This window comes from Garra rufa, chromosome 10, assembly GCF_049309525.1.
Source record: "Garra rufa chromosome 10, GarRuf1.0, whole genome shotgun sequence".
Lineage (NCBI taxonomy): Eukaryota > Metazoa > Chordata > Actinopteri > Cypriniformes > Cyprinidae > Garra > Garra rufa.
The window spans coordinates 50293598-50299678 of record NC_133370.1 but is presented as its reverse complement, the minus strand read 5'-3'; positions in this window follow the sequence as shown (position 1 = coordinate 50299678).

Below are 6081 nucleotides of genomic sequence, written 5' to 3'. Positions count from 1 at the left end.
AAAGGCTGTATTTGAGACATGCTCAGTGGAACATTCACTCATATAGCGACACTACAGAAGGCAAACTACAAGCACATTACAAAGTATTAGTCACAAATTCAGATTCAGCTGTAAAGCAGCTCTAACAAGCCAATAGTTCTCTTCTACTACTCAAGTCAGCTCATTTGCATAATTGTGTGAAATTCATCAGTTGTTCAAACAGACTGTATTTTTGCACATATATGCACAAACTGTGACAAACTCCTGCACACTGAACAAGCACAAGACAGTAATGTTTGACATTTGTTATATCTGTGTAGTTTGGCATGTACAGTACAGACCAAAAGTTTGGACACACCTTCTCATTCAAAGAGTTTTCTTTATTTTCATGACTATGAAAATTGTAGATTCACACTGAAGGCATCAAAACTATGAATGAACACGTGTGGAATTATATACATAACAAAAAAGTGTGAAACTGAAAATATGTCATATTCTAGGTTCTTCAAAGTAGCCACCTTTTGCTTTGATTACTGCTCTGCAGACTCTTGGCATTCTCTTGATGAGCTTCAAGATGTAGTCTCATACATAAGTATTATTCAATGTTTTTGACCTCATGGTAATTATAATTCGCATTCGGAGATGGACACTTCTTGACTGACAAGACGGCCGTGAGCGGAAACTCAAACAGTGAAAGTGAGTTGTTCAAAACCTTTCTTTTTAGTAAACTCTGTGAACACAAACAATGTTCTCAATGCTGGAGTTCATGTGGAGAGACCCAGAAGATACTTCCAGCAAAGTGTCATGGAAATAAAGAAAACTCTTTGAATGAGAAGGTGTCCAAACTTTTGGTCTGTACTGTATATGGCTAATCATTTGATGTTTTGTGTGAGTTATTGCTCATAACTTCTATAAGAATTAAAACAGTTTGCTTTTGTAAGAGATCAAAGAAAATAAAAACATATTTCATAGCTAACAATATAATTGTTACAGAGGAGGCTTCCGCACCGCCTCCTCCGCACCACCAGAGGGAAGCTTCACCAGAGTACTGATTCGGTTTCATTCGGACTCCACTTCCCATGAGCCTTCATACCTGGGACTGACGCACACTCACTCACCTGCAGCTCATTACATTCACAGTATTTAACACACACACTTTCAACACCTCACCGCGAAGTCTTGATTTGTCCCGGCTGTCACTACTGAGCGTTTATTCATCCTTTATCTGATCTCTTGTTATCGACCTTGGACTGTTTACCCGTTGCCTGAACCTTCTCTGTTGGACCTGATTATTGGATTGTATTTGGATTTGATTCTAGCCGCCTACCCTGAACCCTGCCTGTCTATCGTTGTGAGTTTGCCTTCCCTCTGATATTCCTGTCTGCCCGTATATTGACCTGTACTGTTCAGTTTCTGAAATAAAGCTGCAAATGGATCCCCACGCCTCTGACGTTCTGTCACAGAAGACTTCGCCATCGAGTGATCCAGCAGCAATCGCTCAGCTTTCATCCGAGCTCACCGCTCAAGCAACCCAGCTGACCATGCACCATCATCAGCTGGCTCGTTTGACGAACTTGACGGAGGAACTCGTCAAAGCTCTACAAGGCTTACAGCTTGCGTCATCAGCAGCCGCCCCAGCGACCAGCCCACCACCTCCCGCCGCGGTCGCCACTGCTGCCACGCCCGCCTTGGCTCCAATCAGCCCACGACTAGCCTTTCCTGAGAAGTTCAGCGGAGACCCCACTAAATGTAAGGGCTTTCTACTGCAATGTTCTCTATTTGTAAATCAACAGCCTGCTCTGTACCCTACTGACTCTAGTCGCATAGCTTTCGTTTGTGCTCTACTAACAGGCAGAGCTTTGGATTGGGCAACGGCCATATGGACAGCCGACACTCCCACTCACGCTACGTTTGAAACCTTTCTGCGACACTTCCGCGAGGTGTTTGAACACCCCACCGGCGGCAGAGGTGCTGGAGAGGAACTGCTTAACCTCACTCAAGGAAGGAGAACGGCTTCGGATTATGCTCTAACATTCCGCACCCTCGCGGCTCAAACTACGTGGGTAGAGGACACTTTGAAACTTCTCTTCCGCCGAGGGCTCAATCCGGAGCTTCAAACAGAGCTGGCTTGCCGTGACGAGGAACGCTCACTCAACAGTTTCATCGACCTCACCATTCAACTCGATAACCTCATCCGCGCTCGGCGCGCCCCACGTAATGCCGCTCGACCTTTTCCTGAAGAAACTTCTCATCACGAACCCATGCAGATTGGATCCACTCATCTAACCACAGAGGAGAGAGAACGACGCATGCAAGGTCATCTGTGTCTCTATTGTGGACAAGCTGGTCACATCAGGTCTACCTGCCCCGTACGACCAGCTCGAGCGGTGAGTGTTAACAGTGCTTTTTCCATTCAACTCACTGTCACTCTGCACATCAAGAATCAAACTATTCAAACGGCTGCTTTGATTGATTCTGGTGCTGCGGGGAATTTTATTTCCACTGACTTCGCACAACAGCATAATATCTCTCTCACCCAATCTCTCCTTCCATTGTCAGTGGAGGCGCTAGACGGAAGACCCCTCGGTGAGGGAAAGGTGCAATGCATCACTGAAATCATCCAGATGCACGTTGGGGCCCTACACCGGGAATCTATTCAATTCTACACCATTACATCAGCTCATCACAATCTCATCCTAGGACTTCCTTGGCTACGTAAGCATGACCCACGCATTGCCTGGAGAGAGGGGAAACTGCTTCAATGGAGTGACTTTTGCCAGAAGAACTGCCTTTCTGTCGTCCACCCCATCACTCAGAACTTACCCAGGTCTTCCCCAACCAACCCGGACACTGCCAAGCTCCCTGCTGTGTATAAGGATCTTCAACTTGCTTTCAGTAAGGAAAAAGCCACTCAACTTCCACCACATCGCTCTGTGGACTGTGCCATCGAACTGCTGCCAGGTCAGTCACCTCCCAAGGGTCGCATCTTCCCACTCTCTCAACCTGAATCCGAAGCCATGAACGAATATATCACGGAGGAATTAGCCAAGGGCTTCATACGTCCATCTACGTCCCCAGCGTCAGCAGGGTTCTTCTTTGTCAAGAAGAGGGACGGAGGTCTACGGCCCTGTATAGACTATCGTGGTCTCAATGAAGTCACTGTTAAGTTTCGTTATCCCCTACCATTGGTCCCTGCAGCCTTGGAACAGCTCCGCCAGGCCAAATATTATACCAAATTGGACCTTCGCAACGCCTACAACCTCATTCGCATCAGAGAAGGTGATGAGTGGAAGACTGCCTTTTCCACCACTAGGGGGCACTACGAGTACCGGGTCATGCCCTTCGGCTTGTCCAACAGTCCATCGGTCTTTCAGGCATTCATGAACGATGTGCTCCGGGACATGCTGGACAAGGGAGTCATTGTGTACATTGATGATATTTTAATTTATTCCAACTCCCTGCCCGAACACATCCAGCACGTCAGGTCAGTGCTCAAGCGCCTTATCCAGTTCCAACTCTACGTCAAACTAGAGAAGTGTGAGTTCCATCAGACATCCACGTCCTTTCTGGGCTACATCATCAGCCAGGAGGGAGTCGCGATGGACGACAGGAAGGTAGAGGCGGTTCTGAAATGGCCCCAACCCCAGTCACTAAAGGAGCTCCAGCGCTTCCTGGGGTTCGCCAACTTCTATAGACGGTTCATTCGAAATTTCAGCACCGTGGCAGCACCCCTAACCGCAATGACCAAGCGTCAAACATCCCGACTGCAGTGGACACCTGAGGCCAGGCGAGCCTTCGATGAATTGCGGAGGCGCTTCACAACTGCACCTATTCTCCGTCATCCAGATCCCGACCAACCCTTCATAGTGGAGGTGGATGCCTCAAACACCGGGGTAGGGGCCGTACTCTCCCAGCGTCAAGGAGACCCTGTAAAGATGTACCCATGTGCCTTTTTCTCCCGCAAACTAACACCAGCCGAACGTAACTACGATGTGGGCAATCGAGAGCTGTTGGCCATGAAACTGGCTATGGAGGAGTGGCGGCACTGGCTAGAGGGAGCTAAACATCCTTTCACGATACTCACGGACCATAAGAACCTCGAATACCTCAGAGGAGCTAAAAGGCTCAACCCACGACAGGCCCGGTGGGCACTGTTCTTCACGAGATTCCAGTTCACCGTTACATATCGCCCGGGTACCAAGAATATTAAGGCAGACGCTCTCTCTCGACAAACCGAGACCTCTACTCATCCCGAACCCCAGGAATCCATACTCCCACCTACCCTCTTACTAGCCCCCGTTCACTGGGACATAATTACGGAGATCGAGGATGTCAACCAGCGTTCAGCGCCACCAGCTGGCTGTCCACCGGGGAAGAAGTTCGTGCCTGAGGCTCTAAGGGAACGTGTACTCACTCAGGTTCACATGGTGCTCAGTTCAGGCCACCCCGGCATCGATGCCACCATCCAACTGCTCAGGAACCATTTCTGGTGGCCTACATTGGCCACCGACACCATTCACTTCATTAACAACTGCCCCATTTGTCAAGTCTCCAAACCATCCAGGCATCTTCCCGCAGGACTGCTGCAACCTCTACCTCTACCGGAACGACCCTGGTCCCATATCGCCATTGACTTCATTACCGACCTACCCAGCTCTCAGGGCAACACAGTCATTCTAACCATTGTTGACAGATTCTCCAAGGCTTGCCGTCTTATACCTCTACCCAAACTTCCATCCGCCTTCGAAACCGCCGAAGCACTCTGCAACCAGGTCTTTCGATTCTACGGACTCCCCGAAGACATAGTCTCAGACCGTGGACCTCAATTCACTTCCAGACTCTGGTCATCTTTCTTTCAACTGTTGAACGTCAGAGTGAGTTTGACCTCAGGTTACCACCCACAGTCCAACGGGCAAACAGAACGCCTCAACCAGGAGGTGATCAGATTCCTGAGGAGCTATTGCCACAAGAACCAGTCGGATTGGAGCCGTTACCTCATGTGGGCAGAGTATGCTCAGAACTCTCTTATCAAACCAGCTACTGGTATCACTCCCTTCCAATGCATCCTTGGTTTTCAACCTCCCATGTTTCCCTGGTCCGGCGAACCCTCCAACCTACCCTCCGTCACCGACTGGCTTCACCGCAGTGAGGATACCTGGAACCAAGCCCACACTCACCTCGCTCATGCCATCAGAAAACAAACCCAGAACGCCAACTTACATCGCCGTCCTGGTCCCCACTATGTCCCTGGCCAATGGGTCTGGCTATCCACCCGAGATCTCCGCCTTCGACTTCCATGTAGAAAGCTCAGTCCCAGGTATGTTGGTCCATTCCAAATTTTAAGACAAATAACTCCCGTATCTTTTCGTCTCGATTTACCTGCTAATTATCGCATTTCTCCCACTTTCCACATGTCTCTGCTGAAACCCGCTGGGGGTCCGGAGGAGGCGCAGGAGGAAGCTGATCCTCAGACCTCCCCCATTATGGTGGACGGCGAGGAGGCTTACCTAGTACATGAAATACTGGATTCCAGGCGCCGGGGAAGTACGCTCCAGTACCTGGTCGATTGGGAGGGGTTCGGTCCGGAGGAACGCTCCTGGGTCAACGCAGGTGATATCCTCGACCCCTCTCTCACGGAAGAGTTTCATCAGAGGTTCCCGGAGAAACCGGCCCCCCGACCTCGAGGAAGACCCCGGCGCCGTGTTCCTCCTCGCGTCAGGAGCCGCTCGCAGGGGGAGGGCTCTGTTACAGAGGAGGCTTCCGCACCGCCTCCTCCGCACCACCAGAGGGAAGCTTCACCAGAGTACTGATTCGGTTTCATTCGGACTCCACTTCCCATGAGCCTTCATACCTGGGACTGACGCACACTCACTCACCTGCAGCTCATTACATTCACAGTATTTAACACACACACTTTCAACACCTCACCGCGAAGTCTTGATTTGTCCCGGCTGTCACTACTGAGCGTTTATTCATCCTTTATCTGATCTCTTGTTATCGACCTTGGACTGTTTACCCGTTGCCTGAACCTTCTCTGTTGGACCTGATTATTGGATTGTATTTGGATTTGATTCTAGCCGCCTACCCTGAACCCTGCCTGTC